The 25,723-nt window shown below is 33.7% G+C and overlaps 2 pseudogenes; both read right to left on the bottom strand.

The window, feature by feature from the left end:
* Nucleotides 1-765: 765 nt before the first annotated feature.
* On the bottom strand, nt 766-11,940 carry LOC114397203 (annotated as a pseudogene).
* Nucleotides 11,941-22,837: 10,897 nt separating this feature from the next.
* LOC114397202 lies at nt 22,838-23,349 on the bottom strand (annotated as a pseudogene).
* Nucleotides 23,350-25,723: the final 2,374 nt, after the last annotated feature.

Here is a 25,723-nt window from a genome sequence, read left to right as displayed (position 1 = left end):
AATTACTCACTTTTATCTAAAACCATGTGATTTTCAGAATCATGGGATTTGGTTGTTTTGTTAAAAAAGTTGAGAGATATTTTGTTCATTAAGTTGTATGATTAATTGATGAACGTGATTTGTGCACTAACTTGAGTATGTTTAATCTAAAACCATTTGGTTCATATATATTTTTAAAATCGTGGGTGATTATGTGAAATTTTCAAAATTATTTAAAGATTGTATCCTTTCATGAGATTTTGTGTTTACTCATATGAAGTGAAAGTATGAATAGATGCACAACAAACATGAGATGTGACTCTTCACCAAGAGTCATGACATGTGACTCTTACCAAGGTCCTTGAAAGCAGAAAATCACCGGATTCTTTGTAACCGTGCCCCTTCCTCTCTTCCCTTATGCACATAGAGAAATAAGGAAACTATCATCGCTAGTTGTTTTCTTTGGTTTTCCTTAACTTTTGTTGAGTCATCACCTCCAATTTCAACTAACATAATAGATAAATTTTGCTCGTGCATGTGTGCACGCATACCATGTCGAAGCATAGGTTGATGTCGTAAGATATTATAAAAATACATACCTTTCATACACAAACAAACATATTGCTAAATCCTACAAGATCATATTGTAGTTTGATTTTGTGAACATTCATGTCATTTAATTATGCTAGTATCAGAAATAAGTAAAACATATTAACAAATGGTAAAGATTTGGTTTATAAGCTAATAATTTGTTCAACAATGACAAAATATTGTTATATTTAATTTCTAAGCCAATGTATCTAGTCTATTGATTCTCTTTTCAAGATCCAATACTCCTCCAATAAACTGCCTTGATTCATTTATCTCATTTCCATCTTTATAATCTTCCTCCAAAGCCTCCATCAGTGGTTCAACGGTGTCTTGGGAAGGATTTCCAAATAAAATAGATTTCAAAGGAGAAAATTCAGGTGGAAACACCAGCATCATTGCGTAGACTGCTCTTTCACCGAGTAATATTCTTTGCAAAATCACGATGATGATACAGTATTGACTACTTCCACCATCCTGCATAACGCGTGGTGACATCTCCCTCAAAAAATCCAAGCAGGAAAATAGAAATTCCCGTTAGATATGGGTATGTAGTAATTTTTCCATGCAATGCCTTTGGTTCCAAAGAATGTAGCCACACAATCTAAAACTTCTTGATGCATTCTAAATTGCATTGCCACTCTTTATGTGATAGGTACTTTTGCGTAATACATTTGTGTGACAACTAGCATTGAAACTCTCATGCATATAGCAAAAAAAAAAAACTATTTTTATGTTGGCTTAAAATATTGGTCGCAAAGCTGATTATCTACATCAAGGAAAACAAACTTACTCACCAAGCCATTGGGAGAGAAATCAATCTCTGCCAACCAAGTTGCATAGAATGTTTCATGCTCCATTTCATTCCCATTATGGATGAATATCAACCCTTGCTAATGTATAAACCCCATCCTTTTTAGGCCTTGTAGTTTGTTTTCCTATTGTATGTATCAATTTCTTCTCCACATTTATCATTTCATGGCTTTGAAATGGGGTGAAGACGGGATCATGAACTATTGGAAAATTCTCCAACACCATCACATCCTCCAAGGTGTTTTTTTTTCTTACCTTAGGGTACCAAAAAGGTATTTGTCTCAGGACACCACTTCTCAACAACCCCAAAAAACATGTTTTCATTTTTTACTATGAAGCACTTGGGTTGAAAACATGTGTTTTGGGTTGTTGAGAAGTTGTGTCCTTAGACAAATACCTTTTTGTGCTCCTAGGGTGAGAAAAATGTCACCTTGGAGGATGTGATGGTGTTGGAGGGTTTTGCAACTGTTGGTGATCCTGTCTTGACCCCATTTCAAAGCTAGGAAATGATGAAAGTGGAGAAGAAATTGATACATAGAACAGGACAACAGCAATCTCCAAGGAGTAAAAAGAGTAGGGACAACAACAATCTCCAAGGAGTAAAAAGAGTGAGGTTTATATAAACATTAGCATGGATGAATTTTTGTCAATAGTGGGAGTGAAATTGAGCATGAAACATCCCTTGTAACTTGCTTGGCAATGATTGGCTTCTCTCCTAGTGGCTTGGTGAGAAAGTTTGTTTTCTTTATTGTTGTTCATCTTGCTGGTGAGAATCAGCTTTGTCACCAACAGTTTTATCAAACATATAAAATGATTTTGGTCTATCGAAGAAAACAATAGTTTATTTGACTGGTAATGAAGAATTGGAATTGTAGTTAACTCTTTGGTCACCCTTTTACTTCTTGATCCAAACTTGGGTGTGGGAGAGATTAACAAATTAGCAACCATAGCCTAGGCTGATTACCAATGAAGAACATATGCTATTGAGGTGGAACAAGCTTAATCAATTGAAAATTGACTGTGTGAGATTTTCCCTGGACTCTACTAGGGGCAATTTTCCTTGGCATCCTTAATCATGTTCAAATTGTTGGTAAGTTTAGGTCTTTTAATCCAAAAAAGGAAACTTGGTTACCATGTGAGAGTAATTTGGATAAATGAAAATAGTTTTGGTTGTTATATGCATGAGTATTTCGATGCTTGTTTGCAACAATGTATTATAAAAAAGTACCTACCACATAGAGAGTGGCTATGCAATTTGGAATGCATCAAAAAGTTTCAGATTGTGTGATTGCATTCTCTGACACCAAAGCTATTGCATTGAAAAATAACTGCATACCCAAAACTACTTTAAAAATTGCAAACAATATTACTTGGCAAAAAAGCATTCTAAAGCTACTCTGCCATCATGGACCTCATGTATCAAAAGCAAATACAAATGGTAATGATGCTGATGTTGCACCTGAATTTTCTCCTTTGAAAACTGTTCAATTTGGAAATACTTCTCAAGAGACTGTTGACCCAAGAGACGGAGGCTTTGGAGGAAGACTATGGAGATGGAAATGGGAAAAATGAATCAAGGCAATTTATTGAGGGGTTAATGGATCTTGAATAGAGAATCAATAGACTGGAGACAGTGACTAAGAAATTATAAAGATAGCAAAATTTGGTCACTATTGAAAAAATTATTCTTATAATGCCTAAAAATAAAATATGACACGATCTTGTAATTTTTAATGCCTTCGGTACATTAATGCCTTGGTTTCACATTTGTTATTTGTTATTTTGCCTTACTACAAGAAAAATGACCTATACCTACGGACAAAAACTATCACTATAAATAAAACAATCAGTAGGTAAATGTATGATAGACTTTGTCCTACGGACGTTTCTTCCGTCAACTTTGAGGAGGCGTATAATGACGACTAATTGTCTATCACTATAGGTTTTAACTACTATGTATAGTGTGTAAGTAAAAGTCATTAACTTTTACTTACATCTCCTAACTTTAGGTAAATGTCTTTAATATGTACCTATCTTCTTCAACTGTAGGTAAATATGTTTAACATGAACACCTCTAATAAGAAGACAATTCTAGGGTGCCAATTTGAGAGCCAAACTAGAAAGGCTATGACCTGTTTGGTAACTAGGGATGCACCTTGGCATTGGAATCTGCCCTCCTCAACCTTGCCTTGCTATAACATGAGTGTCCAAGTACTATTTTTCCTTAAATTATTACTAGCTGGAAGCTTACCAATCATCATATACGGACACACTTTGCATAGAGTCAATATTAGAGAATCTCAAGCCAGAAGCATATCTTTTACTACATTAGAAAGCACAACTGTACAAGAGAAACAGAGAAAATCCTAGCTAATGAACACCATAATAAACTTCACTACCAGTCGCACTCTTCTCATAGTTATCATTAAAAGTATTTACATGGCCTCGCATGTAAGCCTTACCGTCACAAGCACATAAACACATTACTCCATTAATCCATCACATGGTACTCTATTTGAAAATGGATCTATCACTCTGTGCCTACAAGGACTGCTGACCCTTCCACCTGATAGTTCATCGCATCTAATAGACAAAATATATCATAAGATATAAGTCTCAAAGTTCATAAATGGGGAGAGTCACACGGTCAAAATAAGCAAACTAACCATGAATGCAGAAACAAATATTCAAATAAATAATACCACTATTATGTGTAGTGGAGCTTTCCAATTTTTGTACCTAACACTCGATTTTCTTGTTAACCAAGGCCAAAAAGACCACCTAAACAAGACTTGTCAACCACTTGAGAGCCTAACCGAACTTGCTTAGATTATAATTTTGCTCTTAGGAACTTACAATGTTATTACCTCGGTGAAATTTAGTTGCAACTGGCAATCCTAGTTACGTAATGGATATTCAACTCTAACTTCTTAAGCTCTAAGATTACCTTCAAAAGTGATATGAAGATTTAAGTTTAAATTAGTCTAACCCATTCATTTTGGACACTACATTTTCCGTTTAGTGAAATTTAGCTGTATGTGTTGGCTTTTTGTGAACTCCTATTCTATTGTCTTTGACCTCACATTTTCCCTTTGTACCTGATGCAGTCGCAACTGACATTAACCTTATATTACTATTGGGACTGATCACTGATTCTCTGTTCTAAACAGATGAAAAGAATATTCTGCAAAGAGAACTGAGAGCAGCACCGGTAATTATATTTAAACTCATGTCATCTTGTTACCTTGAAGAATGCACCCCAGATTTGCTCTTCCTTGGCAGGTACTGCAGTAATCTTATTCTTTGGATTCTCATAGCATCTCAATCCTCCAACTGCTGTAGAGTAGAAACATCCAGTCCAATTTACAAAATAACAATGTCAATAGTGACGGGATACTTACAATCATGGGGAGCAAAAAGAAAAAGAACATAGACAACGTCAATGTAAAATTCCTCATATTATGAATTATCATCATCTTGAAGGGCAGGGAGGAAATGATCCAATATGGGATCACTTGGAACAAATAGTTTCCAAAATGCTGAGGATTGTGATATGCAGGAACAAAAATAAACTCACCTCGAGGGAAAGAAGCAAGTGACTTGCCACAAAAACCTTTAAGCAATATAGTTTACTTTATACTTGTGATATGTTGGAACAAATAGAACATTGAATACAAACCAACAATAGCATGGGAAGATATAATTTACTTTACTTGTTTGGTGAACAATATATAAAATTTGGTCAAGTGAGACAACAATATAAATACTAAGTACCAACTAATACAATATCTATGCCTTTTTATATAGCTTTGCATTAAAAAAAGTAATAGAAAATAATATGTATATGATGGAAGCTTGCTTGTGGGGCTTCTATGGAGGCTGGATCTTTGAGCTTCAATGAGGTCCTTTAATGGTGATTTTCCACCATGGAGATGCAGCAGAAGACAAAGGAGAAGAGGTGAGAGGAGGCGCCATCCACTAGGGAGTAAGCCATGGAAGAAGGAGCTTCACCACCAAGATGAGCCTTGGATAAGAAGCTTGGAAGGATGCTTCAATGGAGGAAAAGAAAGAGGAAGAGAAATAGAGAGGGGGGAGCACGAAATTGAAGGAATAAAAGAGGGAGAGAAGTGGAACTTTGAATATGTCTCACAAGACTCTCATTCATCAAAGTTACAACAAGTGTTACACATGCTTCTATTTATAGACTAGGTAGCTTCCTTGAGAAGCTTTCTTGAGAAAACTTCCTTGAGAAGATTCTTTGAGAAAACTTCCTTGAGAAGCTTCTTTGAGAAAACTTCCTTGAGAAGCTAGAGCTTAGCTACACACACCCCTCTCATAACTAAGCTCACCTCCTTGAGAAGCTTCCTTAAGAAGATTCCTAAAGATGCTTGAGCTTAGCTACACATATCTCTCTAATAGCTAAGCTCACCTCCTTGAGATGAGAAGCTAGAGCTTAGCTACACACTCCCTATAATAGCTAAGCTCACCCCTATGACAAAAAATATGAAAATACAAAAAAAAAGTCCTTACTACAAAGACTACTCAAAATGCCCCGAAATACAAGGCTAAAACCCTATACTACTAGAATGGCCAAAATACAAGGCCTACGAAGGAAATACTTCTTCTAATATTTACAAAGATAAGCGGGCTCATACTTAGCCCATGGGCTCGAAATCTACCGTAAGGCTCATGAGAACCCTAGGGCCTTCCCTTGGATCTCTAGCCCAATCTACTTGGAGTTTTCTACCCAATGCCCTTGCGGGGTAGGATTGCATCATTCCCTCCACCTTGGAAAGGATTTGACCTCAAATCTCGAGGTTCTTCATACTCTGGGCTTCTTCCCTCAACACGTGTAAAAAGAACAAAAACATATGTATTAGTGGTGTTTGGTATGTTGAAGTAAGGTAAGGTCTGAAAACCCATTTCCTGGGCATCTTCCCATGAAAGAACATGGTTTCTCACCAACTCAATGAGTGGTGCTACAAGTATAGAAAAATATGGGACAAACCTTTTGTAAAAGTTTGTTAAGTCATGGAAGCCCCAAATTTTTCTTATACTTGGTGGAGTGGGCCACTCAGGAATGACCTATATTCTCTTAGGGTTCATGGGAACCCCTTGATCACTATTTGAAAAATTAAGAAAAGTAACGCAATAAAACATACCTTTTTCTGTATTTTCATATTGATTATTCCTACCAAAAAGTATGACAAACCTAAGGTGTCCCATATGAGTACCTAAGTTTGTATTGAAACTAAAAATAAGAACAAACCTACCTAATGGGTCCCTATGTACACAAATCATGAAGATGTTGGGTGCATGAGTGATTTTACAAAAGAGTGTTGCACCACTCAAAACATTCATCATACCACCTATTTTAGGGACTTGGTGCCTATTAATACCTATTTTGGGCACCAACAAAGCACAAGGATTTAAGCTTTTGCGAACCAAACCCTCATCCAACAACTTCTTTACTTGAGGAATAAACTCAAGCCCAAGAGGTGTGGCAATGCTAGCAAGTGCCTTTTTACAAAAGAGAAAATGTGGAGGTTGTCTAAGAAGGGAAATTTCTTTAATATTTGTCTTTATTTCAAAATGTCTTTCCTTCTTAGCTAACCTCTTGGAGGAGACATTTACCTCCTTACACTCCTCCTTAACCATTAAAGGTTGTCCTTCTTCTTGGGGGTAGATCTCTTCACTAGATTCTTCCCCTTTTGCTTCTTCACTTTTACTAGAGGAAGGTGAAGTAGTAGTCTCATCTTGGCTACTATAAATGTCTTGGCCCCTCATAATCATGGTTTTCTTGGTGGGGCATTGAGAAGTAATGTGTCCTCTTCCAAGACATTTAAAGCACTTCATGGAGCTAGTCTTCTCTTGCATACTAGCCTTAAGGGGTTGCTTTTCTATTGTCTTCCCTTTATCATCTTTGGGCTTAGAAGGTCTCACCCCTAAGATTCCTTGACCTTGGTCTTTCTTTGGATAAGAGTGAGAGCCATAAGATTTTGAAGTAGACTTCCTTTTAAGTTGTTGCTCTACCCTTATTTCCCAATCTAAATTAGCCTCTACATTGTCCTTCCCATGGAAGTATGAGAGTTTAATGTTAACCTCTTGAGGCTTTCTTTCATTTTCCCTCCTATGGGAGTGAGGTCTAAGATGTGACCTATGCCTTCCTTCATAATAGTCACGAAGTTCTTCACTTAGGCTCTTACAAGAGTTATGACTACTATAGGAGGCATGTTTTTCTCTTTTCATTTCTTTTATTATTTTTCTTCTTTCTTCTTCTCTTATTTTCTTTCTTTCATCTTGACTTATTTCTTCCACTCTTTTTTTTTCCTTTTTCTTTTCTCTCTTGTTTTTCTTTCCATAGCTTAAGGGAACTCAACTCATCTAAGATTCTAGATAAAGGGTCTTTATGACTAGTACCCTCGTCATTAACACTAGATGAATGATGACTCATGTTGGTTCCTAAGTTGTGGTTCTTTCTTGTTGGAGGTTTGAAAACAAAAAGGTAAAAGAAACTATGGTTGAAACTAGCCAAAATAAACACTAAAAGAGGTGTGAAAGATAAGGTAAAAAAAAAACTAATTGGTAAAAGGAAAGCTATCTAGGTGGTTTGACAATGGAAGGTAAAGGATATAAGCTATGAAAGTAAGCAAGAAATGTAAACTAGGCGAATCCTAAGAGTGTTTGGATGACCACATTCAAGGTTCCCAACAAAACACTCACTATCCTAAGGAAAAATTGCCTAAAATTATTACACACAAATGGAAGTTTGGTAACCTATTGGAGGCTCCCAACACACTTCCAATGAAAGGCCTTTTTGTTACAAAACTTGAAAGCAATGAAAGTAAGTAAATTGCAAATTACAAAATTACAAAACGGTCCTCAATTTTGGTGGCTGTTCTCTCTTTGGTGATTCACTCAATTTGGAGTGCTTCTTAGTCCAATAGCTCTTAAGGTGGTTGGCACCTTTCTTCTTGACTCAAATTCTTCAAGGGATGGCACCAATCCTCCTTCCAATTCCCTATATGGCAACCCACAAACAAGGAAACAAAGAGACAAGCAATAACCAAAGACAAAAAAAAATGAAATGAAAGCTAAACCAATGGATTTTTAACAAGACAATTTTTCAAGGATTATTCAACAATTAAAGCAATGAAAAGGACATAGAAGCAAGCTAGGACTCAAAGAGAAACTTAGAATGGCTCTAGAGTAGAGTAAAAAAAACTAAAAATAAAAAACTCAAAAAACCTTTAGCTTTGGCACTTGTCTTCACACTAATTTTCAATTGAAATTTTGGAACTAAGATTGGTATAACATAGGCACCAATTATAGAATAAATTTTGAGCCAAAACAACAAGCACACTTCTCTTTCATTTTTTTTCTTGGATACTGATTTTCCTGCCAACTTATGTGATTTTTCGTATTTTTTTCCTTTTATCCAAATCACTTGTTTCTTTTTTATAACTTTTTTTCCATATGTTTAGCAAATTCAGTAAAAATTTCAGCTCAAAATTCGAAGTAACCAATTCTCAGTAATTTTTACAAGTTTGTATGTCCAAGCTGCCAGCACCAGCGATTTTTTTTAAGCATGGTATATTGATTGCCTTGGGCTTACTTTCAACCTTCCTATGTATGTTGAACTCACTAGGATTGTTTAACACAGTTTTAGGAGTTCAATATTCACTTAGGATCAACATTTCAGCCAGCAATTCAATCACCAAAACTCAAATTCACAATAGACACAATCATAAGGAAACCTAAAAGTTCAAGAAAAGGTTCACAATCAAAGACTCTCTAAGAATTTTGCATGAACATGTTAAGGACTAATTAACATGAAAGATTTGACTCAAATCAAATAATAGGCTAAAAGAATTTCATACACTCATGAACAAATCAGTTAGACAAAGAAACAAGAAAATAAAATTCAGCACAACATAAGAAATCTTATGTGACAAGTTTCATGACTAGACATGACTTCTATGACAAAACTACAATAGGTGAACAAGTCACTCTAGATTTTTGAGGTTTTCTTCTACTTTAATATTTTTGTAAGAATTTTATGGTTTAGGTTTCAGCCACAAAAAATAACAAGACAAAACTCAAAGGAACCCAAACTCAACACAATTCATGGTTCAAGAACGCGAACAAGAAATTTGAAGCATAGAAAATCAAATCTAGCTTCTATAGCAAGTTTAATCGGTGGAAACTCTAAAGAATCATGTTTAAAACATTTATCACAAGACATGTGAGGAGATACATGGAGAAAAAAATGAAGAAACAACAATGGAAGAGAAGGTAAAGCAAAAAAATTAATGGAGGTTTAAGGAGCACCTACTTGAAGCTCTTGTGCTCTGATACCACTTGATGGAAGCTTGCTTGTGGGGCTTCTATGGAGGCTGGATCTTTGAGCTTCAATGAGGTCCTTTAATGGTGATTTTCCACCATCGAGATGCAGCAGAAGACAAAGGAGAAGAGGTGAGAGGAGGCGCCATCCACTAGGGAGTAAGCCATGGAAGAAGGAGCTTCACCACCAAGATGAGCCTTGGATAAGAAGCTTGGAAGGATGCTTCAATGGAGGAAAAGAAAGAGGAAGAGAAAGAGAGAGGGGGGAGCACGAAATTGAAGGATTAAAGAGGGAGAGAAGTGGAACTTTGAAGTATGTCTCACAAGACTCTCATTCATCAAAGTTACAACAAGTGTTACACATGCTTCTATTTATAGACTAGGTAACTTCCTTGAGAAACTTTCTTGAGAAAACTTCCTTGAGAAGCTTCTTTGAGAAAACTTCCCTGAGAAGCTAGAGCTTAGCTACACACACCCCTCTCATAACTAAGCTCACCTCCTTGAGAAGCTTCCTTAAGAAGATTCCTAAAGATGCTTGAGCTTAGCTACACATACCTCTCTAATAGCTAAGCTCACCTCCTTGAGATGAGAAGCCAGAGCTTAGCTACACACCCCCTATAATAGCTAAGCTCACCCCTATGACAAAAAACATGAAAATACAAAAAAAAGTCCTTACTACAAAGACTACTCAAAATGCCCCGAAATACAAGGCTAAAACCCTATACTACTAGAATGACCAAAATACAAGGCCTACGAAGGAAATACCTATTCTAATATTTACAAAGATAAGCGGGTTCATACTTAGCCCATGGGCTCGAAATCTACCCTAAGGCTCATGAGAACCCTAGGGCCTTCCCTTGGATTTCTAGCCCAATCTACTTGGAGTTTTCTACCCAATGCCCTTGCGGGGTAGGATTGCATCAGTATATATATTGGGAGTATATTTTATTATTATTATTAAATCATAAATTATGATAAATATTATTTTTTTAATTTTAATAATAGATATTTTTAATAGGAAATAATAAATATTTTAAAAGCTATATAAAAAGGGATTTTTAATTAATTGACAACTTAAAAAGAAGTGTAGGTTAAATTTATATATCCATTGCTTTTATCCTCCTCCATGATGTAAATCAAGTTCAATGAAACAATGCAACTATTTGTAATACTATTAATTAACAAATGATATTAAAATAAAAAATAAATATTTTTATTAAAGAGTTACTTTGGGGTAGATTTAGAGGGGTAGTGTAGGCTTTCCAACTTTATAATATCAGACATGTACATCTATTAAAGATGGAATGCATGGGCCAGCCCAACCGTTTCAATGTTGGAATGCAAAGATGATGAAGCTTCACTTTAAAATTTTACTCGGGACCAACATGTTATATTTTGATTCATAAATTCACCCTTATAAAAGTATTCACTCTTGAACAAGAGAATATTAGGAACTACTCACTCTCTTTCATGATAAGCTACATAACTTCTCCTGTATCAAGTATGTCACACTAATTTATTTTTAAGTTTTTTTATTTCTCCCAATTGTTTAAATTTAGTCTATCTCAATTTAAATTTGAATTTTGAATTTTAAAATTTGATACATTATATCAATTTGATAGACATACTGATCATATGTATTTATTTAAATAATTTGTTCACAATGTGGTCATAGCTAAAAAATTGCAAAGCTAAAAACTTCTAACTAAATGCTTAGGTGTAACATAAATTGGAAAATCAAAATATTGATACTTACTGGGTATAGTTCAAAATCAGCAGCTGGCCCAATGTTTAATATGTTCAGAGCCTCAGCTTTTGCCAGGTCGTACTATTTAACACTTGTTAAGAACTCATTGATGCTCTCTCTTGTTTGAACAGAGGCAGCAGTGTCAACCAAATAATCATAAACCTGCTAGATGTACAGAACATTCATGTACCAATAAAACTTACAAGTATTCCCATTTATTAGAAAAATCAAATCTAACCATGTATTCAGACTGCGCTACTTTGGCAATAACTCTTGTTGGATCCTTTGAAGCTCCTTTAGCTCGTAAGAAATCAAGGACCTCAAAATTTGTGAGTGCACTAGCATTGCCCTCTAAGCTATGACAAAGCTATTAAACATCAATCATATCCCAATATAAAAGAGAAAGTTCAATTGAAATTAGTGTATTAATTTTGAAAACAAACAAAAATGGTAGAAACATACATTTTCATCTGTAAGACACCAGAGTGAGAGAAAAGGCCATTACAAAACAAGAGAGTGTCTCCTTTGCTTCTGCAATAAAACAAGCCCAGTACACAAACAGACAATTACAGAATGAAATTCCCAGTTTTCACAAAATATAACAAATAACACTGCTAATACAGCTTAAACACACATAATTGGGTTGGGGCAATTTTTTGGCAAACGTCGGATTGGACTTTTTTGGACGACATAGGCTTGTGATATTTTTTTTGCTTGACGTGAGTTAAAAAGTAGCACCTACTAATGTTGATGAGAAAAAGCTTGGCCTACGTCGGTTGAACAAACCCTCAGCTGCCATCAACAGAAAACAAAACTTAGCTGATGTCAGCATAAAAATAGCAATGACTAACATTGACCGAAAACCTAGCCTATTTGAACAAAAAAATATCCATAATATGGCTTTGGCAAAAACCCTAGCTTGATGTCGACCAAAAAACCTAGCATATGTCAGCCAAAAAATGGCCTTGGCATCGACCAAAAATAGCCTTGACCATTGTCGACTGAAAAACATCATCAACTGATAAGTTCTATCCTATTTTATTGTGTACTTTTTTACTCTTAATGTATTTTGTGCCCAGTCCAACCATTTGAATGATGTGAGAATAGACTGTGATTGGAAAGTCATGATTTTATTTGGAATTGAAATTGGATGGTTGATGTGTTATGATTTGTTTTTATATTAATTTTATAAGAGGCTTGCTTTATATGTATCAAGATTTTATGATTTATCTTTCTATGGATATGTGGTAAGTTGTAAAATTCAGAATATTTTTTCCAAGAAATTGGGGTCAAGAAGAAATTATGTCTCCTTAACCATGAACTATGAAATTGGGATAGAACACCTCTTTTATTACATGAGATTGATGTTTTGGGTATTTCATGAGTCATAATGGTTTAAATAATATAAATGTTCTCAAACTCTATTTGAATCATATTTAATGAAAAATAAAACTTTTTTTTATTTTTAGAGATTGTTTATTCTAGTCGATAAAAAATCAAGTTTTAATTTCAAATCAATTAAATGAAATTTTGTTCATTTAAATAGTGGATAAATGGAAAGTTCTAGGCATTGAGACAAGTTGTTGTGGTAACGATACTACATACATTTTTAATTATTTGTATACGTACACTTGCCTAGAGGTCAACTCCAACTTGTTCAAACTCATTCAAGTATGGGTTGGGTCATGGGTGTTAAACTTTAAACCCATGAACCAAACCCATAGACCCATTGATGTGACATGTCTTTAAAATTACTATTGTTGTTTATATGCTTACATATTTTTTATATTTAAAAGTTCCAATATTAGTGATAACACATTCACTAACTTGTTCAGACTTCAAAGTCTTTCATGAGATACTAAGTTCCCATTCTCTCTCTCACTCTCTACACTTAGCATCAGATTAAGGTTTCCAATTCTTTCTATTGCCCTCCACACATTGACTATAGGACATCCCCTCCATAACGTATTTCAATTTCTTCGAATGTCATGTTGACTTATTGAGATTAAGTACTTAATTGTTAAGCAATATCACCATAACACTTTCATGATGCGCCAGCTAAGTGACTAGCTTCAAGGTGATTTTTCATAATTTGTATTTTGTGTTTATTTAAAACCTCAGTTTTAAAAAGTTTAAAACAAATTTAGATGTTCAGAACCAATTCACTTAATCAAAATTAACTTGTTTGAGACCAAGTTGTTTAGGGTTGGGTTTCATAAAAAAGTAGCATGAATCCAACCTTCCTTCTCAAGGAGGAAGCTACAGGATTGAGCCAGATATATAGGTACAAACTCAATAAAAGGGACAACATTTTTTTTTTGTGTGTGCGTATGTGAAGGGTAAAAAAAGTTGGCCAAATCTATGTTATCTTTTTTAGTTTTAAGTAAAGGTTTCATAGATAAAATATTGAAGGTAAAGAAATTTTGAATTCCATCAGAACTAATGTTTTATTTGGTATAGATAAAAGATCTTCCAATACTATGTACTATTTAATTTTGGATGATGAGTCGATTTGGTAGTAGGTTTCATAAATTAGAAATTGAAGTAAAGGTCTTAAGAGTGATTTGATTTAGGCTTAGCCCTCCAAATGTCAAAAACAGTCAACCAAAGCCAAAGTAAGGAGTTGTAAGTCGACCAATTTATGACAATTTTGTAAAAAGAAACAAGTTTAGTCAAAACCATAGAAATTAGAGCTTTGAACACCAAATTATCTAATTAATTAGTGTAGGCCTAATATAAATAATTTAAATAGACAAAGACCTAATATAATTAATGTTTCTAATTATTAATTAGTTAACTAGAATTTAATTAACCTTAATTGTCTTAATTAAAGCTAACTAATAATAGATTACTCCCTCCGTCTCAAAACAAGCTAAACAGGTATTTTATTTTCAAGATCCTTGTGATGAAAGATGGTTAGTGGTTCTACATGGAAAAACAATTAATGTTAATTTAGCCTAAAAAGATTAAATTTGTACTTCTGAGTTCGAGGATAGTGGGAAGCGTTTTGAAACTTTGAAAAAGGGGAACGAGAGGTCAACATTGTGTTAAGCATAGAGGTGGGTCTATGTCTTCGGTGGTGCATACAGGATATTAGGAAGGGAGGCAGATTCATGAAGGTGTACCATGGGTGAGTAACTTTGTGGATTTATTTTACTTTTGCATTTGTTTGAACTCATTAAGGCTTGGTGCTATGGCACTTCTTCGGTCTATTGCCCATCCAATTATTAATATATTTGATCTTTTTTCTAAAAGCATTGAGGTGAGACACGGCAAGGTTCTAGGATTCAAAAAACTCATCTTTAATTGATTTAGGTAAATTTTAACTATTAGAAATTGTAATTTAGTTTTTAAATATAGATCGGTGATTTCACAAATCCCATGAAATTATATTTTAAAATTTCTAATAGACACGTTATCACTTAACTAACGATAGGAATCTATAATAATTTTTTAATATATCAGGAAACTAGAGGTCATCATTAATTCATTTATTGATTTTTTTTTGTCTACCATTAATATTTTAAGAATATAAGTAAAAAAAAGTTGATTAATGTTACATTAAAAAGATAAAATGACAATTATTATGAATTTTTTTTTCTCTTACATGACAATTATAATGGAATGGGGAGGAGTAGAATATAATAGAAGATAGAAGATTAAAGTCTCTTGCAAGATGAATAATGAAACTTTAATTAATCCTAATGAAACAAATTTGGATCCAAAAACCTAATGGGCCAATGGGGCCCGGCCCAAAACTCCAAGATGTAGGATTACAATACAAGAAATGTAAACACTCTCCCTTGGTCCTCATTCATGCGCAGCCACTTCTAGAGTTTTAGGAGAGATAAGAGAGCTTTTATCTCTTGCCTTGTGTTCTCTCTCTAACTTCATGGTCATCCTACATCAAGTTCTCACCTTTACAACTCAAATCTTGTCCCTTGGACATCAAATTCAAGGAGGAAGCTCTAGCAGACAAGGGTTTTTCATCAATCCATTTTGTTTTGCATTTTCTTGAACTCTGGAAGACTTCAAATCTATCAAGGTATTGAGAGTTCCTATTTTCTTTAATGTCAGTTTTTGTTTGGGAGGTTATCCTCCATGAGTATGGGCTGTTAGATTTGGTTTGGGTAGGATTAGATTGAATTTTAAAATGAAATCCAAAATCTGATTTTATTCAAAACAGATGGGTTTATTAAATTTTAATTTGTTCGACTTTTGGTTTATTTGATTTTTAGTTTTTTGCTTGATTTATTCATAAAGTTATTTGATAAAATCAGTTTATGAACATTCCTAAGAAATTCGATAAAGTAAAGACATCAAATGTACAAATAAGTCTATTAACTAGTAACGTATGCTTTTGTTGACAAATCTACAGTGTTAAACATTCATAGATTGATATGTATAGTACATTCATTTGCCTATGATTCTTTAATGGACATTCCCTCCTACTTAATTTTTTTCGTTTAAGGTAAAAGTTTATTTAGAAGGAAAATTAATTTTGAGTTGCATAAAAAATTCCTTGTTGCTTTTGGTAGGGATAAAAGATCTTCATATATTGTGCTATTTACTTTTGAATGATGAGTAGATATGGTTGCACATTATACATAAATTAGGTTAGTCTTTTTTAATGAATTCAATTATATCGATACCTATATTATATTTATTAGATTAGAAATATGTAGACACAAAATAACATAACACCATGACATAAACTTTTGCAGTTTCCAATAGAAATTCACATAATTGGAAGGAATTGTAGAATATATATATACTCTCTCTGTCTCATATATGAGCAAAAATAATTACTTCCCATAAATTAAGAAAGTTAGTTGAAATCATTTAATTTTACTAATCTCAAGTAGAAAGTAAGGTTATTCTTAAAATGTCCTCCATTCAAACCTGATTCTTTGTACACTATATTCCATCCAATATCTACATATATTGTTAGGGATGAGTCAAGCCTAATGGTTAGTGTTTTATATGCATACCTTGGAAAATTGCACTTTTCTTAATTTGGTTTTTGTTCTTTCTTGCAATATCATCACACTCAATTTATCAGGTATTTCTTTATTTTTGAAGTGGAGTCTACATATATTGCTAGGGATGAGTCACCAGATTCTTTGTACACTAAAAATAAAGGAGTCACCAGATTCTTTGTACACTATATTCCATCCAATATCTACATATATTGTTAGGGATGAGTCGAGCCTAATGGTTAGTGTTTTATATGCATACCTTCGAAAATTGCACTTTTCTTAATTTGGTTTTTGTTCTTTCTTGCAATATCATCACACTCAATTTATCAGGTATTTCTTTATTTTTGAAGTGGCATCTCCAATCATCACACCTTGAAAAAGGTATGTATGCCTTCAACACCCCAATCCCAACCAATAGGGAAGATGAGATCATTGCTATAGCCCGTTAGAAAACAAGTATGATGGTTATATTTGAATGTGACACATCTTAAAAGGTACGTGTGTGACACTTTTTTTAAACTACATGATGGGAACAAATAAGAAATTTCTTGTCAGTTATTTTTATAATTATCGGATGATTGATAGTAGGCCTTTTATGAAACAAGTGCATAAATTGAATGTATGCTTAATATCTACGAACAAACACAATATGGATGTAGATGAAAGTTAATGATTCTATCTTGAATCATTCACAAAGTTCCTTCCTTATGGAATAACATTAAAAAGTTTGAAACATCTAAAAGATCAAACCGATTTCTCTTGAACAACTGAGGTAATAAAATGATACCAAAGGTACATATGTTCAACAAATGGTTTGAGTAATGGAGGAAGGTACATTGAATAAGTTCTCTAAGAGTAGGAAGTGGGATTTTGATATTCTTGTAGTTTCGCGTGCAGCCATAGTAAAATTGCATTTACAACTTCATTAAATATTGGATTGAGTTGGAATTTTGTGAGACAATTCAGGATACATAATTCTTAAATCTAAATCTTTGGTTTGTTTATTGGTTGCTTGTGGTGAGAGATATTTAGTTTGTACTATCTACAATTTTTTTATACTTTCATATTCTTGATTCTCTATTTCTATGTTTGTTGTTGTTTTAGTTGTTTAACCAATACTCACTTTTATCTAAAACCATGTGATTTTCAGAAATCATGGGATTTGGTTGTTTTGTTAAAAAAGGTGAGAGATATTTTGTTCATTAAGTTGTATGATTAATTGATGAACATGATTTGTGCACTAACTTGAGTATGTTTAATCTAAAACCATTTGGTTCATATATATTTTTAAAATGGTGGGTGATTATGTGAAATTTTCAAAATTATTTAAAGATTGTATCCTTTCATGAGATTTTGTGTCCACTCATTTGAAGTGAAAGTATGAATAGATGCGCAACAAACATGAGATGTGACTCTTCACCAAGAGTCATGAGATGGGACTCTTCACCAAGGGCCTTGAATGCAGAAAATCAACAGATTCTTTGTAACTGTGCCCCTTCTTTTCTTCCCTTATGCATATAGAGAAATAAGGAAACTATCATCGCTAGTTGTTTTCTTTGGTATTCCTTAACTTTTGTGGAGTCATCACCTCCAATTTCAACTAACATAATAGATAAATTTTGCTCGTGCATGTGTGCACGCATACCATGTCGAAGCATAGGTTGATGACGAAAGATATTATAAAAATACATACCTTTCATTCACAAACAAACATATTGCTAAATCCTACAAGATCATATTGTAGTTTGATTTTTGAACAATCATGTCATTTAATTATGCTAGTATCATAAATAAGTAAAACATATTAACAAATGGTAAAGATTTGGTTTATAAGCTAATCATTTGTTCAACAATGACAAAATTTTGTTATATTTAATTTCTAAGTCAATGTATCTAGTCTATTGATTCTCTTTTCAAGATCCAATACTCCTCCAATAAACTGCCTTGATTCATTTATCTCATTTCCATCTTTATAATCATCCTCCAAAGCCTCCATCAGTGGTTCAACGGTGTCTTGGGAAAGATTTCCAAATAAAATAGTTTTCAAAGGAGAAAATTCAGGTGGAAACACCAACATCATTGCATAGACTACTGTTTCACTGAGTAATATTCTTTACAAAATCACGATGATGATCCAGTATTGACTGCTTCCACCATCCTGCATAACGTGTGGTGACATCTCCCTCAAAAAAGCCATGCAGGAAAATAGAAATTCCAGTCAGATATGGGTATGTAGTAATTTTTCCATGCAATGCCTTTGGTTCCAAAGAATGTAGCCACACAATCTAAAACTTCTTGATGTATTCTAAATTGCATAGCCACTCTTTATGTGATAGGTACTTTTGTGTAATACATTTGTGTGACAACTAGCATTGAAACTCTCATGCATACAGCAAAAAAAAAAAACTATTTTTATTTATCGAACATATTGAACATAAGGGTGCTAAGGAAAGTAGTCCCTAGCTGAATCCAGGGCAAATCTCCTACCCTCAATTTTCAAGGGATTAAGCTTGTGCCACCCACATAGCATAGGTTTTTCATGGTTGATCAACCTAGGCTGTGGTTGCAAATTTGAGAATCTCTCCAATAACAAAATATGAACCAAGTAGTAAAAGGGTGACCAAAGAGTTACCTCTTATCATCAGCCAAACTAACTATAGTTTTCTTCAACAGACCTAAATCATTTTGTATGTTGGCTTAAAATATTGGTCGCAAAGCTGATTATCTACATCAAGGAAAACAAACTTTCTCACCAAGCCATTGGGAGAGAAATCAATCTCTGCCAACCAAGTTGCAAGGAATGTTTCATGCTCCATTTCATTCCCACTATCGACAAATATTCACCCTTGCTAATGTATAAACCCCATCCTTTTTATTCCTTGTAGTGTGTTTTCCCATTGTATGTATCAATTTCTTCTCCACTTTTATCATTTCCTAGCTTTGAAATGAGGTGAAGACGGGATCATGAACTATTGGAAAATTCTCCAACACCATTACATCCTCCAAGGTGTTTTTTTCTCACCTTAGGGTAACAAAAAGGTATTTGTCTTAGGACACCACTTCTCAACAACCCCAAAACACATGTTTTCATTTTTTACTATGAAGCACTTGGGTTGAAAACATGTGTTTTGGGTTGCTGAGAAGTTGTGTCCTTAGAAAAATACCTTTTTGTGCTCCTAGGGTGAGAAAAATGTCACCTTGGAGGATGTGATCATGTTGAAGGGTTTTGCAACTGTTGGTGATCCTGTCTTGACCCCATTTCAAAGCTAGGAAATGATGAAGGTGGAGAAGAAATTGATACATAGAACAAGACAACAGCAATCTCCAAGGAGTAAAAAGAGTGGGGTTTATATAAACATTAGCATGGATGGATTTTTGTCAATAGTGGGAGTGAAATTGAGCATGAAACATCCCTTGCAACTTGCTTGGCAATGATTGGCTTCTCTCATAGTGGCTTGGTGAGAAAGTTTGTTTTCCTTATTGTTGTTCATCTTGCTGGAGAGAATCAGCTTTGTGACCAACAGTTTTATCCAACATATAAAATGATTTTGGTCTATCGAAGAAAACAATAGTTTGTTTGACTTGTAATGAAGAATTTGAATTGTAGTTAACTCTTTGGTCACCCTTTTACTACTTGTTCCAAACTTGGGTGTGGGAGAGATTAACAAATTAGCAACCATAGCCTAGGCTGATTACCAATGAAGAACCTATGCTATTTAGGTGGAAAAAGCTTAATCAATTGAAAATTGACGGTGTGAGATTTTCCCTGGACTCTACTAGGGGAAATTTTCCTTGGCAGCCTTAATCATGTTCAATTAGTTGGTAAGTTTAGGTCTTTTAATCCAAAAAAGGAAACTTGGTTACCATGGGAGAGTAATTTGGATAAATGAAAATAGTTTTGGTTGTTATATGCATGAGTATTTCGATGCTTGTTTGCAACAATGGATTATAAAAAAGTACCTACCACATAGAGAGTGGCTATTTAATTTGCAATGCATCAAGAAGTTTCAGATTGTGTAATTGCATTCTCTGGCACCAAAGCTATTGCATTGAAAAATTACTGCATATCAAAAATTACTTTAAAAAATTGCAAACAATATTACTTGGCAAAAAAGCAGTCTAAAGCTACTCTGTCATCATGGACCTCATGTATCAAAAGCAAATACAAATGGTAATGATGCTGATGTTACACCTGAATTTTCTCCTTTGAAAACTGTTCAATTTGGAAATCCTTCTCAAGACACTGTTGACCCAAGAGATGGAGGCTTTGGAGGAAGACTATCGAGATGGAAATGGGAAAAATGAATCAAGGAAATTTATTGAGGGGTTAATGGATATTGAATAGAGAATCAATAGACTGGAGACAGTGACTAAGAAATTATAAAGATAACAAAATTTGGTCACTATTGAACAAATTATTCTTATAAACCAAATCTTTAGCATTTGTTAATATGTTTTACTTATTTCTTATACTAGCAAAATTACATGTATGAATGTTCAGCCTAAAAAGAAAATATGACATGATCTTGTAATTTTTAATGCCTTGGGTACATTAATGCCTTGGTTGCATAAGATATAAGTCTCAAAGTTCATAAATGGAGAGAGCCACATGGTCAAAATAAGCAAACTAACCATGAATGCATAAACAAATATTCAAATAAATAATACCACTATTATGTGTAGTGGAGCCTAACCGAACTTGCTTAGATTAAAATTTTGCTCGTAGATTATAATTTTGTTCTTAGGAACTTACAATGTCATTACCTCGGTGAAATTTAGTTGCAACTGGCAATCCTAGTTACGTAATGGATATTCAACTCTAACTTCTTAAGCTCTAAGATTACCTTCAAAAGTGATATGAAGATTTAAGTTTATATTAGTCTAACCCATTCATTTTGGACACTACACTTTTCGTTTAGTGAAATTTAGTTGTATGTGTTGGCTGTTTATGAACTCCAATTCTATTGTCTTTGACCTCACATTTTCCCTTTGTACCTGATGCAGTCTCAACTAACATTAACCTTATATTACTGTTGGGACTGATCACTGATTCTCTGTTCTAAACAGATGAAAAGAATATTCTGCAAAGAGAACTGAGAGCAGCACCGGTAATTATATTTAAACTCATGTCATCTCGTTACCCTAAAGAATGCACCCCAGATTTACTCTTCCTCGGCAGGTACTGCAGTAATCTTATTCTTTGGATTCTCATAGCTTCTCAATCCTCCAACACCTGTAGAGTAGAAACTTCCTGTACAATTTACAGAATAACAACGTCAATAGTGAGGGAATACTTACAATAATGGGGAACAAAAAGAAACAGAACATAGACAACGTCAATGTAAAAATTCTCATATTATGAATTATCATCATCTTGAAGGGGAGGGAGGAAATGATCCAATCTGGGATCACTTGGAACAAATACTTGCCAAAATGCTGAGGATTGTGATATGCTGGAACAAAATGAAACTCACCTCGAGGGAAAGAAGCAAGTGACTTGCCACAAAAACCTTTAAGCAATATAATTTACTTTACTTGTGATATGCTGGAACAAACAGAACATTGAATACAAACCAACAATAGCAGGGGAAGATAAAATTTACTTTACTTGTTTGGTGAACAATATATAAAATTTGGTCAAGTGAGACAGCAATATAAATACTAAGTACCAACTAATACAATATCTATGCCTTTTTATATAGCTTTGCATTAAAAAAAGTAATAGAAAATAATATGTATAAATACTGGGAGTATATTTTATTATTATTATTAAATCATAAATTATGATAAATATTAATTTTTTAATTTTAATATTAGATATTTTTAATAGGAAATAATAAATATTTTAAAAGCTATATAAAAAGGGATTTTTAATTAATTGGCAACTTAAAAAGAAGTGTAGGTTAAATTTATATATGCATTGCTTTTATCCTCCTCCATGATGTAAATCAAGTTCAATGAATCAATGCAACAATTTGTAATACTATTAATTAAGAAATAATATTAAAATAAAAAACTTGGAATGCAAAGATGATGAAGCTTCACTTTAAAATTTTACTCGGGACCAACATGTTATATTTTGATGCATAAATTTACCCTTATAAAAGTATTCACTCTTGAACAAGAGAATATTAGGAACTACTCACTCTCTATCATGATAAGCTACATAACGTCTCCTGTATCAAGTATGTCACACTAATTTATTTTTAAGTTTTTTATTTCTCCCTATTGTTTAAAATTAGTCTATCTCAATTTAAATTTGAATTTTGAATTTTAAAATTTGATACATTATATCAATTTGATAGACATACAAATCATATGTATTTATTTAAATAATTTGTTGACAATGTGGTCATAGCTAATAAATTGCAGACCTAAAAACTTCTAACTAAATGCTTCGGTGTAACATAAATTGGAAAATCAAATTATTGATACTTACTGGGTATAGTTCAAAATTAGCAGCTGGCCCAATGTTTAATATGTTCAGAGCCTCAGCTTTTGCCAGGTCGTACTATTTAACACTTGTCAAGAACTCATTGATGCTCTCTCTTGTTTGAACAAAGGCAGCAGTGTCAACCAAATAATCATAAACCTGTTAGATATACAGAACATTCATCTACCAATAAAACTTACAAGTATTCCCATTTATTAGAAAAACCACACCTAACCTTGTATTCAGACTGTGCTACTTTGGCAATAACTCTTGTTGGATCCTTTGAAGATCCTTTAGCTCGAAAGAAATCAAGGACCTCAAAATTTGTGAGTGCACCAGCATTGCCCTCTAAACTGTGACAAAGCTATTAAACATCAATCATATCCCAATATAAAAGAGAAAGTTCAATGGAAATTAGTGTATTAATTTTGAAAACAAAGAAAAATGGTAGAAACATACATTTTCATCTGTAAGACACCAGAGTGAGAGAAAAGGCAGTTACAAAACAAGAGAGTGTCTCCTTTGCTTCTGCAATAAAGCCAGCCCAGTACAGAAACAGACAATCACAGAATGAAATTCCCAGTTTTCACAAAATATAACAAATCACACTGTTAATACAACTTAAACACACATAATTGGGTTGGGGTGGACATCAAAAGCAGAAAAAATTGAGTTGGGTGTGTTTTCCCCTACAAAGAAAAATAGCAATGTTAAAAAATTAGAACAATACATTTAATTTGAGCAACGAAACAAGAATAAAATAGTGAAGACAGAAACTAGTTGTGAAGCTTCTGGCGGTTTGAATTGTGGGTCCAAAGAATCTTTTGGTTTAGCCTTGGAAAAACTGAAATCATCAATAGGCTTTGCATTGTTAGGCTGAGTTAATCCAGCCACTGCCTTCATTCATGTGATTATCAATGTTTACTCCTGCTGCACTCACTTCCTGACCTTCTGGTTTCTGATTCTTGACATCAAGAAAAATTAGATGCTGGATTACAATCAGCATCCCTATAATTTAAGTGTGAAATAACTACTATCTTCCATTCATTTCCATAAATTATCATGAAATTCATCTCTCTCTATTCCTTTTAATACATGTTAAAATCAAAAGATAAAGACTAAACCAGCCTATAAGATTTAAAAGCTAAATTCACTAGAAATTACCCTTACCTTTCGTTAAGTTATCATGTATTAGTCATGAGAGTGAACACTAAATAAAAACGATTGCAAGAAAATAGAAATTCCCGTTAGATATGGGTATGTAGTAATTTTTCCATGCAATGCCTTTGGTTCCAAAGAATGTAGCCACACAATCTAAAACTTCTTGATGCATTCTAAATTGCATAGCCACTCTTTATGTGATAGGTACTTTTGTGTAATACATTTTGTAACATCCCAATTTTTTTAATCTAGATTAAAAAGGATTGTTATTTATAAATAAATAAAGTTTTAGAAAAATGATGAGATTTTATAAATAAATAATTAAGGAGATATAATTATTGATTAAAATAATGATTTGAGAGAAAATAAAATAGGGTATTTCATTTATTTGTTTGATAGAAAATAAAAAAGAGTTTGTTTTTATAAAATAAATAAATAAATAAATATAGAGCAAATAATAGGCTGAGTACCCTAGGTATAAATAGTTATGTTAAATCAGGTGCCTCTTTTTGGCCTCATTTTCGTTTTTCCCCTTCTTCTCTCAAAACTCTTTCTTTTTCCCGCAGCCCACCAAACTTGTCTTAGAAAAACGACGATCTCGGGCTCATTCACCGTTGGATCGTCGTGAAATTTGAGCACCACGTTCGCAACCCAATTCCGAGCAATTTTACCGTTGGGAACTTTGATATTATGTCTGAGCTTAGAGCAAAACCCTTCACATTGTAGCCTTTTATTTTCACGCAGAAACCCAAAACTGTCTCGGTAAAACTACGATCCCGGTTTCGTTAACCGTTGGATTTTCATGAAATTTGGATATGTTGTTCGAAATTCAATTGCGCACACTTGCACCATCGGGATTTTCTAGATATATATTCGTGGAGGGAGAAAAAGGAATCGCATGAAGACAGTACAAGTGGAGGTTTCAATCTCTTCTCCGTCTCTCAGACGTTTGGCAATTCTATCGGAGAAGTCGGAGAAATATCTGAAGGAATCTCAGGGAACCGCTAGAGATGTTACTATCGCTAGCTGAAGACACGTGAGTCCGCTCAGAGGTAAGGGATGAGTTTATCGCAATTGTGGGTTAGAATGAACATGTGTAGGGATCCTTAGAGAACTAAATTTGGGTTTATTTTGGGATGTTTATTGAATTATAATTTTTCTTTATGATTATGAATACAATATTATTGTGTTCTATGTACCAATTGATGTCCTGATGAGAATTGATTGATAAACTTGAGTGCTCTTGATGTCTTTGTATTAACCCATGATTTTGATTAATTGATTTTGATACAATTGTGAGGAACTATTTCAGAGGTTTTACATTCCATGTTGTGATAAAATCTTTTGTATAAATTGTTATGTTGAGGTTATGAAATGATGATTCAAACTGTGAGTATGTGATAAATTGAACATGTGACGAATGATGAAATACATGTGTATTGAGATGAGATGTGTGCATTGAGTTGTGAACTATGAACTGTGCAATCACACAATTGTAAGACCCTTTAAGGGCGACAAGTATTGTGATGGGATCCACTGTGGGAACCCGACGAGTTAAAATGATTTTGAAAACAATTGAGTAGATGTGTGTATTGCATAGTTCATAGGTAAAGTGTATATGATTCATGAGGTGTGATAACATGTTAAATTGAGATTATACCATTGTGAATGGGATTAAGT

This window comes from Glycine soja, chromosome 18 (genome assembly GCF_004193775.1).
Source record: "Glycine soja cultivar W05 chromosome 18, ASM419377v2, whole genome shotgun sequence".
Classification (NCBI taxonomy): Eukaryota; Viridiplantae; Streptophyta; class Magnoliopsida; order Fabales; family Fabaceae; genus Glycine; species Glycine soja.
This window is presented reverse-complemented; position numbering and strand designations above follow the sequence as displayed.